The sequence below is a fragment of the Marmota flaviventris genome, chromosome 10 (assembly GCF_047511675.1).
Source record: "Marmota flaviventris isolate mMarFla1 chromosome 10, mMarFla1.hap1, whole genome shotgun sequence".
Lineage (NCBI taxonomy): Eukaryota > Metazoa > Chordata > Mammalia > Rodentia > Sciuridae > Marmota > Marmota flaviventris.
This window is the reverse complement of record NC_092507.1, coordinates 66,215,067-66,228,585: the sequence shown is the minus strand read 5'-3', so window position 1 is coordinate 66,228,585 and position 13,519 is coordinate 66,215,067. Positions and strand designations below refer to the sequence as shown.

General features: G+C 36.1%; 1 non-coding gene and 1 pseudogene across 1 annotated transcript; both read right to left on the bottom strand.

Annotated features, from left to right (window-relative positions):
- Positions 1-3,797: 3,797 nt before the first annotated feature.
- Positions 3,798-4,076, bottom strand: LOC114092502 (small ubiquitin-related modifier 2 pseudogene; annotated as a pseudogene).
- Positions 4,077-11,819: 7,743 nt separating this feature from the next.
- LOC114092693 (U6 spliceosomal RNA) lies at positions 11,820-11,922 on the bottom strand. Its single transcript, XR_003582774.1, has one exon. It is a non-coding gene; the product is annotated as a U6 spliceosomal RNA (small nuclear RNA).
- Between the last annotated feature and the right edge of the window lie 1,597 nt (positions 11,923-13,519).

The following is a 13,519-nucleotide window of genomic DNA, read 5'->3' as shown; positions in this document are numbered from 1 at the left end:
TATTACAATGTCTCTTTTTAAATTTTTTTACTAGTTGCTCAAAACATTATAATGATCTTGACATATCATACATTTGAATCAAATGGGGTACGTAATCTTATTTTTCCACGTGTACAGATTGTAGGATCACATTGGTTATACAGCCATGTTTATATATAGGGCCATACTAGTGTCTATTGTATTCTGTATACGATGTCTCATTCTAGTTTGTTGTTTCTAATAGCCCTGACTCAAGTGTTTCTTGTTGTTATTGTTTTTGAGTATTTAATTGAAAGTATTTGTGTATTGGTTTTAAGGAGTATTCTTCCAGAGATGCTTTGAGTTTGCTTTTGCCAGCTAGTTGAGAGAACAATGAAATAAAGACAATATTTGAGGTCTGAAAAGATGAGAATTATGATTCCTCAAGAATTGTTGGAAGATGGAGGGAGAGAAGATTAGTAATCTTTGTTTGCCATGAAGACATCTGCCCTCCTGAATAGAATAAGCTTCAGGTTTTAATAGTCCTTGCCTGGAGAGCATTGAGGATAAAGTTATGAGTAAAGCTAGGCATAAGTTTGGGTCAGAGAATTCACATAAAACTGAATGTTGGCTAGGGGAAATCATCAACAGTGAGCTAGAATAAAACAATTTGCCACAGAAACAAACTAGATTTTCTCTGCCATGTCTCTGGTTAAAGGGGAACATATCTCTTCTGATATTCCTTTAGGACAAGTGCTAATACAGATAGAGATAGAATTTGTATGATTTCATTTAAAATCTTCACAGTGAAGTTACAACTTAATTTGAGAAGGATGCAAAACTGAAAAGTATCTTGGTTTTAATTTTTTTTCTTTTTCTTTATCTTTTGTGGTCCTAGAGTCTGAACCCAGCACCTCATGCATGATACTAGGCAAGTGCTCTATCATTAAACTATATTCCCAACTTCTTTTTTTATATATTGTATATATTGCAACAAATTATTATAGCTATGGTTATTTTAATATTTTGTCTTTTCACCTTTACACTAAAGTAATTTATGCTTTATCATTTTAGTAATATAGTACTCTGAATTTAACTCTAGTCTAAACTTCACAAGTGAGTTTTAAAATTTCATGTTTTCACATTGCTATTTATTCTTTCATTTCAACCTCAAGAACTCCCATCTGGTGGGGTCCATGGGTAGGCTTAAAGCTGGAGTACTCAGTCAGGCTGACTTAGTGCTCGGACCTACTGCAATGGTTCTAGAGCCTGGGTGCATGGGTGTGGGCTTAGATCCTACTTTCACAGGTAAAATTGAAATTCTGGGTCCACAGACTCTTGCCTGGTACCAGGGTCCACGGGGTGGGTCTGGCAACCAGGTTCACATTGGTAGTATTAGATACTGAATCCCTAGGGGTTGGCCTGAAGTCTACGTCCACAAAAGCAAGCCTGGTACTGGAGTGAGCCCTAGTACCTGGGCTCATGGGAATGGACCTAGTCTTGACTCCATAGGCACAGCTCTGCACTAGAACCAAATGGAGGTGACTTGGTACCTGAGTTGATCAGAGTTGTCCTAGAACTTGGAAGTAGGGTTTAGGTTGACAAAGGCATTAGGATTGGGGTCTTGTTGCAAAACATTATCTTGCTATTATTTGCATTTCCTAACATTTTTAAATGGTCAAAGATTTTCAAACACTTTCTGGATTACATGTAGTCACCTTTTGTTATAATGTAAAGGTTGGCTTTGCCTAACAAATAGGCCATCTTGGGCTTTCTATAAGTCCATTTCAATGATGCTGATAATGAGGTCCTCTAGGACAAACCAAACTGACCATTAAGACAGCACAAATTCCATAGAGGCTATTCTGAGATCTTAAGTTTTTTATCATTGTGACATAAACATGGCTCAAACAAAAATTGGTATTAGAACTTGGAGGGCCCTTAAAGTTAATCTATATACCTGAGAGTTCTACTAGGTATAGCCTTTGAAGTAAACAAACCAATGAAAAATTCTAGATTTAGTGCCGGTTTATTGAGTCATATTGCTGCAGCTATCATTTAATATAGGACATTTTTTGATGAGTAGAACATAAAGGCTAAGACATAAATAGTTTAATGAAAGTAAAAGAAAAAAATATCTTAGTGGACCAGAAAACCAATTTTCTTTGGATAATAATAACATTTTTAGCTCCTTTTTTAGGGAAGAAGAAGTCCATATTAATTTAAAAATACAGATAATGTCTGCCTTCTGATAATCTTTAAATGAACTAAACTAATGCCCGAGGCTCTTAGAAAAAAATAATTGATGTTAATGATTAACACAATTTTCAGATTTGGGGTCACTATATTCAGGGCCAAGGTCTTGATCCCCTAAGTGGCTGTGATTAACCAGTGGTCTGACTTGTGCCTGCTGGAAGGTTTCTCTCATTTCTGAGGCAGTATTATTTCATCAGACAGTTGGATTCTGTCCAGTTTATTTGGCAAAGATTTTGTAGGACCATGCTGTGTCCATTATCTTTTCTTGACAATGATTTAATCTCATTGCAAGAGTGTCAGAGCTGGTTATTATGCTAGGCACACTATTTAAAATTTGGAATGGTTACTTCATTTTTATAAGAGATGACATTTAGCAATAAGAATAAACCATATCTTCATAGTAACATGAAAATGTTTAGTTAATTTATTTACCTTTTTTTAAATTTTTTTGTTTGTTTGTTTTGTGTGTGTGTGTGTGTGTGTGCACCTCTGAATGTTCCAAGTGCTCCACTGAAGGACATACTTTAAGGATAGAGATATAATAAGAAGTAGTTCTCTATCTCTTAAGGACATGTTGAACATTTATATGTCCATTTTTATATATTAATTTAATAAAATTATTATGTTCGAGGCAATGGGCTAGATTTTCTGAATATAGAAACTAATCAATACATAGTGCCAGCCTTGAAGGAGCACATAACCAGGGATATTGTAGATATTTTCTAAGGACATGAATGTTCACTATTTTGAATAGTGTTTTTAAACTTTCTTTCCTTTTTTTTTCATTTTAAACAAGAAATTTATTTAAACAAGCCACTTGAAGAGAAAACTATCTAGGAATCTTTTTTTTTTTTTTTTTAAGAGTAATTTATCCCTTGGGCTGGGGATGTGGCTCAAGTGGTAGAGTGCTTGCCTGGCATCTGTGCGGCCCGGGTTCGATCCTCAGCACCACATACAAAAACAAAGATGTGTCCGCCGAAAACTAAAAAATAAATATTAAAAAATTCTCTCTCTCTCTCTCTCTCTCTCTCTCTCTCTCTCTCTCTCTCTCTCTCTCTTTAAAAAAAAGTAATTTATCCCTACATGTAACAGCTACATACAAAAAGTTATAAAATCGGCCTTGGTTTTACAATGATAAATGAAAAACATTAAAATTCTCCAATTGAACAAGGTTGGCAAGGATTTTTATGTTGTTCAGGTTTTGGGTCTTTGTTTTTGTTTTTTGTTAAAACAGTGAGAGCAAAATAACTTACTGGAATATTAGATCAGAGCTGAATGAGCATGCCACTAATAGAGAAAGGGGATATTTTCATAGAACCAGTATTTTTCCCCATCCAATCTCTGTTCGATGTCAATCAAAACATATAATTGGCCATTTAGTTTTTTAAAAATTCAATATGCCTGTACACATACACCCGTTACTTTATGTACAATAAAGGAATGGGGAAGGATAAAATGAAAGAATAGAGAAAACTATACTGTGATAGTCAGGATGTGATGGAACCAAATTGCAGTTGTCTAATTGAGAATGTATTCTTGGTCTGTAAGAATAGAGTTCTGGAGGAAAGTAGTAGTTTCCCTTTTTAGTAGACACCTCCTGTCTGCTGCTGGAATACATCAATTGTGTCTTCATCCTCCATTTCCAACTGTGCAGGTGTGTCTGTTTCATTAATTGGCTGCTGGAATCTGATCTGCCTCATTGACAAACCCTGTCCTTCACAATATGCTCTCATTAGTTTACAAAGTGGTCTTAATCTTAAACTGCACCACAGAACCATTCTGTCCCCGCCGCCACTTTCAAGTTAATATGCATGATGGTGGTTCTCAGTCTTGACTCTTTCCTTGGGCCTTTGGTTGGCCATGGCGTGTACCAGAGTCTCTTCAGCTGCTACTTCACAAAAGAGGTACCAGGTCCGCGCCTAAATAGCACACAAACAGCTCCGTGTTTGTAAACTGCTAAGTTAAAAATCTATGTCATTCTATATTCTTGTTGAGAAAATTTGTCATTGCTTGAGCAAGACCAGATGTTGCCTCTTATTTTATTCTAGTCCACCATGATTTATTTTTGAGTATCTTCTGTGACCTCAGCCCATAGGCGGAGGTAGATAATAATAATTGCAACAAGAGCAACAAAAATTCAAAATACATGATATGACATGATAGAAGTAACAGGGATTATTATATTGCCTGTGAGGAAAAGATTAAATACTTTGTTTCATGGATATCAGGAAGTTCATGGATTGAGGGCGTGGGGACCTAGCTTGCACTTGTAAGTAGAATAATGAAAGTAGCCCTCTTTGAGAAGTAGCATTTCAAAAAACTTTCCAGCTGAGCAGGTAATAAGACACCAGCATGTTGGGGTAGAACCTCTAAGCAGAGAGAAAAGTGATTGCTGAAGCCTAAGGTATAGCTGGTCAGCTGGAGAATAGGGAGAAGGCTGCTAAAAAGAAGCTCAGAGAGTGTGAGAAAGTAGGAAGGAGATTCAGGGTCAAAGGAATATTGGAATCTATAGTTGTGGCAATAGCCCTGGTGACTATTGTAATTTTTAAAAAATAATTAATATGAGCTGGGGATGTTGCTCAGTTGTAGAATGCTTGCCTAGCATACATGAGGCCTTGGGTTCACTCCCCAACACCACAAAAATAATTATAATAATTATTAGTTTACTTTTTATTTAATGTTATTGTGGTAAGAACACAATATGAGATCCAGAACTCTATCCTTTCAGATTTTTAAGTGTATAATTCAGTGTTATTTATCTATAAGCAAAATATTACACAAAAAATCTCCAGAGTTTATCACTCATGCATAACTTCTGTACCACTGATTATCAACTCCCCTTTTTCCTCCTTCCCTCAATTCCTGGCAACCATCTTTCTATTCTGTTTCTATGAAATTTCAGTTTGTATTACGTTTCATGTAAGTGGACTCACGCAGTGTTAGCCCTTCCGTAGCTTACTTACTTATTCCACTTGAAAACAATGTCCTCAGAGTTCATCTATATTGCCTCAGATGGCAGAACTTCCAACATTTTATGGTTGAATAAAATATTTAATTTTATCTAGCCAGGCATGGTGGCGCATGCTTGTAATCCCAGTGGCAGGAGTTCAAAGCCAGCCTCAGCAAAAATCAAGGTGCTAAGCAATTTAGTGAGATCCTTTCCCTAAATAAAATACAAAAAAGGGCTGCAGATATGGCTCAGTGGCTAAGTGTCCCTGAGTTCATTCCCTGGTACAAAAAAATTAATAATATTTAATTTTATCCATATCACACTTTTTCAAATCTGTTCATCTATAAATGGATATTTGGACTGCTTCCACATCTTGGCAATTGTCAATAGTGCTGCAGTGAACAGGAGAGTACTAATATCTCTTCAAGATTCTGATTTCATTTCTTTTTGATAAAAATACTCAGACGAGGGATTGCTATGGAATCATATGGTAGTTTCTTAAATTTCTATTTCCCAGGACCTCCATTCTGTTTTCCATAATGGCTTCACTATATAGATGCATTTTGCATTCCTGCCAATAGTGTACTTTAGTTTTTCCTATGTATAAGACAGGAAAGCATCCAGACAGTATGAGTAGAGGTGTGACATAACCTGATTTATGTTTAGAAGGATCATTTTGGCTGCTTGGTTGACAAACTGTAGAGCAAGAAAAGGAAGTAGGAAGTTGGTTAATAGAGTGTTAAAAAATACTCACAAGGAATGGCAGTTACCTATGTTCTATTAAGGCCATTTCCAATTTGAAATATACTCATTTCACACTGTAGCTAGAGGTGAAGAGGAGAGGAAAGCTAGATGAACAACGATTGCTTTGCAGTTGCTGTTTTAACACCTCATGTCATTTATTGAATGTGTACTATGTGATAAGCCCTCAGCTAAGCAGTTTCATATCCAGAATTATTTCATTAAAACCCATAAACACATATTTATAACAGTAATTTTTAAGACAACAATCTGCCAGAACTCGAACTCAACTCTATCTAACCTCTGACCTCAATGCCCACACTTTTTTTTTATTGGTTGTTCAAAACATTACAAAGCTCATGATATATCATCTTTCATACATTTGACTCAATTGGGTTATGAACTCCCATTTTTACCCCAAATACAAATTGCAGAATCACATCGGTTACACACTCACATTTTTACAAAATGGCATATTAGTGACTGTTGTATTCTGCTACCTTTCCTATCCCCTACTATCCCCCCTCCCCTCCCCTCCCATCTTCCCTCTCTACCTCATCTGCTGTTGTTCAATTCCCTCCCTTGTTCCCCCCCCTTTCCCCTCACAACCTCTTATATGTAATTTTGTGTAACATTGAGGGTCTCCTACCATTTCCATATGCTTTCCCTTCTCTCTCCCTTTCTCTCCCCCCACTCGTCTTTGTTTAATGCTAATCTTTTCCTCATGCTCTTCCTCCCTGTTCTGTTCTTAGTTGCTCTCTTTATATCAAAGAAGACATTTGGCATTTGTTTTTTAAGGATTGGCTAGCTTCGCTTAGCATAATCTGCTTTAATGCCATGCATTTCCCTGCAAATTCTATGATTTTGTCATTTTTTTAGTGCTGCGTAATACTCCATTGTGTGTAGATGCCACATTTTTTTTATCCATTCATCTATTGAAGGGCATCTAGGTTGGTTCCACAGTCTAGCTACTGTGAATTGTGCCTCTATGATCATTGATGTGGCAGTATCCCTATAGTATGCTCTTTTAAGATCCTCAGGGAATAGTCCGAGAAGGGTGATAGCTGGGTCAAATGGTGGATCCATTCCCAGCTTTCCCAGGAATCTCCATACTGCTTTCCAAATTGGTACCACCAGCAGTGTACAAGTGTACCCTTTTCCCCACATCCTCGCCAACACTTATTGTTGTTTGACTTCATAATGGCTGCCAATCTTACTGGAGTGAGATGGTATCTTAGGGTGGTTTTGATTTGCATTTCTCTGACTGCTAGAGATGGTGAGCATTTTTTCATGTACTTGTTGATTGATTGTATGTCCTCCTCTGTGAAGTGTCTGTTCAGGTCCTTGGCCCATTTGTTGATTGGGTTATTTGTTATCTTATTGTTTAATTTTTTGAGTTCTTTGTATATTCTGGATATTATGGCTCTATCTGAAGTGTGAGGGGTGAAAATTTGTTCCCAGGATGTAGGCTCTCTATTTACCTCTCTTATTGTTTCTCTTGCTGAGAAAAAACTTTTTAGCTTAAGTAAGTCCCATTTGTTTATTCTTGTTATTAACTCTTGGGCTATGGGCGTCCTATTAAGGAATTTGGAGCCCGACCCCACAGTATGTAGATCGTAGCCAACTTTTTCTTCTATCAGACGCAGTGTCTCTGATTTGATATCTAGCTCCTTGATCCATTTTGAGTTAACTTTTGTGCATGGCGAGAGAAAGGGATTCAGTTTCATTTTGTTGCATATGGATTTCCAATTTTCCCAGCACCATTTGTTGAAGATGCTATTCTTCCTCCATTGCATGCTTTTAGCCCCTTTATCAAATATAAGAAAGTTGTAATTTTTTGGATTGATTTCTGTGTCCTCTATTCTGTACCATTGGTCCACCTGCCTGTTTTGGTACCAGTACCACGCTGTTTTTGTTACTATTGCTTTGTAGTACAGTTTGAACTCTGGTATCGCTATACCTCCAGATTCACACTTCCTGCTTAGAATTGCTTTTGCTATTCTGGGTCTTTTGTTTTTCCATATGAATTTCATGATTGCTTTATCTGTTTCTACAAGAAATGCCGTTGAGATTTTGATTGGCATCGCATTAAACCTGTAGAGAACTTTAGGTAATATCGCCATTTTGATGATGTTAGTTCTGCCTATCCATGAACAGGGTACATTTTTCCATCTTCTAAGATCTTCTTCTATCTCTCTCTTTAGGGTTCTGTAGTTTTCATTGTATAAATCCTTCACCTTTTTTGTTAGGTTGATTCCCAAGCATCTTATTTTCTTTGAGGATATTGTGAATGGAGTGGTTTTCCTCATTTCCATTTCAGAAGTTTTGTTGCTGATATACAGGAATGCCTTTGATTTATGCGTGTTGATTTTATATCCTGCCACTTTGCTGAATTCATTTATTAACTCTAGCAGTTTCTTTGTAGACCCTTTGGGGTCTGTTAAATATATTATCATATCATCCGCAAATAGCGATAATTTAAGTTCTTCTTTTCCTATTTTCATGCCTTTAATTTCTTTTGTCTGTCTAATTGCTTTGGCTAGTATTTCAAGAACTAAATTGAATAGAAGTGGTGATAGAGGGCATCCCTGTCTTGTTCCAGATTTTAGAGGGAATGCCTTCAGTTTTTCTCCATTTAGGATGATGCTAGCCTGAGGTTTAGCATATATAGCTTTTAAAATGTTGAGGTAAGTTCCTGTTATCCCTAGTTTTTCTAGTGTTTTGAACATAAAGGGATGCTGTACTTTGTCGAATGCTTTTTCTGCATTTATCGAGATGATCATATGGTTCTTGTCTTTAAGTCTATTGATGTGGTGAATAGCATTTATTGATTTCCGTATATTGAACCAGCCTTGCATCCCAGGGATGAATCCTACTTGATCATGGTGCACAATTTTTTTGATATGCTTTTGTATTCGATTCGCCAGGATTTTATTGAGAATTTTTGCATCCAAGTTCATTAGAGATATTGGTCTGTAGTTTTCTTTCTTTGAAGTGTCTTTTTCTGGTTTCGGGATCAGGGTGATGTTGGCCTCATAGAATGAATTTGGAAGAGCTCCTTCTTTTTCTATTTCTTGAAATAGCTTGAAAAGTATTGGTATTAATTCTTCTTTGAAGGTTTTGTAAAACTCCACTGTATACCCATCTGGTCCAGGGCTTTTTTTGGTTGGATTGTCTTTTGATGGCTTCTTGTATTCCTTCCTTTGTTATTGGTCTGTTTAAATTGAATGCCCACACTTTTAACCATATGCCACAATATTGTTAGCTTTTCAATATTCCTCAGATCAAATTCTTTATACATCCCCAATAACTCCCTTCTTAATTATTAAATAAGTCATCTAAGCAAATCATGTAAATAAGGTCTCTGAAAAAGTATACCATAAAGTGGCCAGGAATGATACGGGCTTGCCAGTCTCCTCTTGCCCTTGTGCATACAAAATAGATAAATTACACATCAGATTTCTTTCATTTCCATTTCTTAAAAATTGGAAATATAGCATAGCAGAATATTCATTATAGTAAATTTCCATTATAACAAAACAATTTAATAGTCTTTGAGAGGTGATGGGAACTGAAACATAATACTTAAAATACTACCCAGTTTAAAAGCTATCCTTTCCTGGGTCAACCAGTGTCACTAAAAGCTTTCTAAGTGGAGCTATGGCAATTACTTTAACTCCTCAGGTAATAAGGATGTCTCTACTTCAGCTTTCCATCTCACATACAGATGGATAATAGGAACAAGGCCAGGTTTACAGTCTAGATAAGTGATAAATAAAAGGTACAGACTACTCAAATCATATTTTTGAAAACTGTAGTGAACAATGTGTCTTGGGGTGATGACAATCTGGTTAAGAAATCTAAGTTCACCTATTTAGTGCACTCTCTGAGTTTGGGAAGAGGTTCACAAACATTCCAGGCCTCAGTTTTCTCATCTCTGTTAGGGGCATAATGTTCGCTGTTAGTGGAAGTTCAATGAGACAATGTATGTGGCTCATTCAAGGGAGAATATGAAGATTAGAACTCATTTTTCTTCTGTGTACATGGAGCAATATCATTATCTATAAAACAAAAGTAAGAAGAATCTTTACACAAAGGACATCATTTTATTGGCATAAATCTGATATTAAGACAATGATTCAGTGCTTCTCCTGATCTAAGTACTTTCTCATGCTTCTAGCTCATTCAAGCTGGTTGGAATTGGCAGGGCCACTTTAAGGAATATACTTCCACTACTTTCTGTTCTACTTTTCTCTGGAGATAAACACTGAATATCATTCTGCAGAGCTGTCAGTTAGCAAATTTATGCACATTGCCTTTCTCTATACTTTTAGTAAAGCTTAATCTCTGTAATAGAACTTTTCACATCACAGTGCCAAAAAGCCGAGGTGGCAATTATTATCAAAATTGAACAGAGTGTTTAACACCATATGACCATTCTCTTCTGCCAAATTTTCTACAAAATAAAAATTTAGGAGTATAATAATTCAATGAATTTCTTTTACCTGTGGTCATTTCTATTAGACTAAATTCATAATGAGACTGCTGTAATTATTTGTCATATTTCAGTCTCAGGATGAGGTTTTGATCATGTATTCAACTGTGGTCATGAGTTTTCATATCAAAAAACTAATCTTTAGGAACTGGACATGGTGATGCATGCCTATAATTCCAGCAATTTGGGAGAATAAGGCAGGAAAATCAAAAGTTCAAGGCCAGCCTCAGCAATTTAGTGAGGCCCTCAGCAACTTAGCAAGACCATGTCTCAAAATTTCTAAATGGGGGTGGGGGGGAGGCTGGGGATATAGCTTAGTGGTTTAGTGCCCCAGTTTCAATTCTTCATTCCAATAAATAAATAAATGAATAAGAATCTTGGCTCTGGTAATCAAAGAAACAACAAAATACAGTAACTCTACTTGCAGAATAAAGTCCAGAATATTAATAACTTTATCTTTACCTAATTTTCAAAGCAATTATAAACTTCTTAAATAGAAAAATGCAAAATTTCTTTTTGTGTATGTTTGCTCCCCTGCAAAATATTTTCATGTGTTTTTGATAAAAACTGAGAAAAGGAGGAGAATGTAAATGTTGATTTTTTGAAAACTCTGTTGGTCTTCATCACATTAAGAGAAATAAGTCGAACTCGGAAGGTCAAGGGTCATGTTTTCTCTCATACACAGAAGCCAGAGTGGAAAAAGAAAAGAAAGTTTATGTTTAATTTTGACATAGTGTCCAACTAAGTTTCCTAAGGGGACTTTCTGCCTCAGTCTTCCAAGTTAGCTGGGATCACGGACATGTTGCCTTCTGATAATCATTTTCCATGAGTGGATTTCTTCTTTCTTTGAACACAATCCAAAGAAAATGCTTGATTTATTCATTCTTGTATTCCCCACACAGAACATACAGGTCAGGAGTGTTGGTGGGGAATATTTATGCTGAAGATGTCATTTACTTGGCCTTTTCACGTGTTAGATAAATAAGTAGATTGGAAAAAGGCAGAAAAGTAATCAGTTTCATAGATTTATGCCATCTCCCTGGTTCTCAACTAAGGGCATATTTTACCCCAAGGGATATTTTGCAATGTCTAGAGACTTCTTTCTTTTCTGAGTTGTTCAACCGGGGAGGGATTCTACAGGCACTGAGCAGGATGAGGCAAAGGATGCTGTAAAATATCCTGAAACACAGAACAGAGCTTCTCTAGAGAAAAGAATTATCTAACCTAATCTGTCCATGTTATAGAGATTGAGAAACCTTCTTGTTACCACTTAAGATGAGAAATCTCTCCTTCTCCATTGCACAATTAAAATTTGGGTCTTTCAAAATAAAAAGCTTATAGGACATAATTCCTATTAATTCTGAGCTTCATGATGCCTTTATGAAGTGAAGTCTAAAAGAGAAAGATGACTTTTTAAAAAAAAATATGGAATGCTCCATGAATTTGCAGGTCATCCTGGTTCAGGGGCCATGTTCGTCTTTTCTCTATCATTTCAATTTTATCTTTTGATCTGCTGAAGTGCATAAACTGACTTTTAAAGGCAAACTCGAGAAGCACAATTGCCAAGTAGAGCTCACACAGCACAACACAAGTCCTGTGCTATGTTTCCTAAAAACTACACCCTCTTGTATACTCCCATCACGGGGTTAGAGAAATAAAAATTCAGGATTGGCTGAAGTATGTTAGATTATTACACAAGTTTTAAAATAATTACTTTTGAACAAATTGTATCTTGTACCAGGACCAGAAGTGTAAAAATCTGGGTCCCCTTTCTCCCACCTCAGAGTTCAAAAGGAAATGAGAAATAAGCCAACAAAATTTTTGACATAACTTCCTATGCAGCACTGGTAATGTTTTCTCCATCCAATTGTTGTCTCAAGAGCTCTTCTCCTAGCCAGTCATCAAGATTTGAGTTAATGATGGGTTGGGATGCCCTCCAGCCAGCCTGACTGATGTCATTTAAATGTTATCTCCCTATAAGAGCTGGTGACATGACTCTGGTGAGGCCATCATTGAATCCAATTAAAAATCTTATTTCTTCCATGCTGTGAGAGAAAACAGGGGCCCAGCCCTTTGTTCCAGTGTTACTATTCCATAGCATTCTACAGAAGGTGCACTTGACACGTCTGCTCCTTGGGTTCCTCATATGCAAATAAATAAATAAATAAATAAATAAATAATCCCTCAATGCCCAAGGTCACACATGGACATTCTTTCACCTCCAGATTCATAGATGGGATTTTTCTCCTCCTAACAAGTAATAAGATAACAAGAAATGAAAATGAAGAAAAATAGCATGGTTATTCATGTCCCATTGTAGATATTCAGAGATTTTTCTGCAAAATGATAATTTTTACATGAGAAGTAAAAATGACTAGTAAAGTAGGTCAGGCAGGAGTAGCTCTACAAATTGCAGGTACCCACAATTTACAGTAATATTTCTGATTTTAAAAGTAACTTTTGAAGAAGGGTCAAAGAAGAATTCAATGTGATAATATAATTAAAGACATTTTCAATAAGTCAGCACTTATTTTAGTTTAGTTTTCCCCTTGGAATGAAAACTGTGTCGGCAATTAGTTTAAATTAGGCTACGTGGGGATATTATTTGTATAACAAAAATAAGTTTCTCTTTGTAATTAAATTTAATGGTGTTGCACTGGAGAGAAACTGAACAAATTTCTTAGACTTAAGTGTTCTAGTCAACCCAATATTTTCCAATATTCTGAGATCCATTGATATAATTAGTCATTTGGCTACCTCCTTGACGTGGTATGCAATTTTAACATACTAAGCAGATACTTCTCACTACTGAGGAATTAAAGTAAATCAATTTTCTCTGAGGCTCCTCTGAGTTCCAATGCATCGTAGGTTGTTTTGAAGTTGCTAAAACCTTACTTTTGTTTTAATCCTCCTAAAGAATGTGAAGAACAGCTTCTAATTATCATGTATCTGCATATGCACATGAATTTAAGATTGAAACTTTGGGACTATTCATATATTTTAAGCCCTTGTTCATGAACTAATTATTCATTAGCAGGAACCTTGGTATATAACATTATTATGCACACATACCCACACACACATACTCATTCACAAAATATATATTATGTGTATGGTGC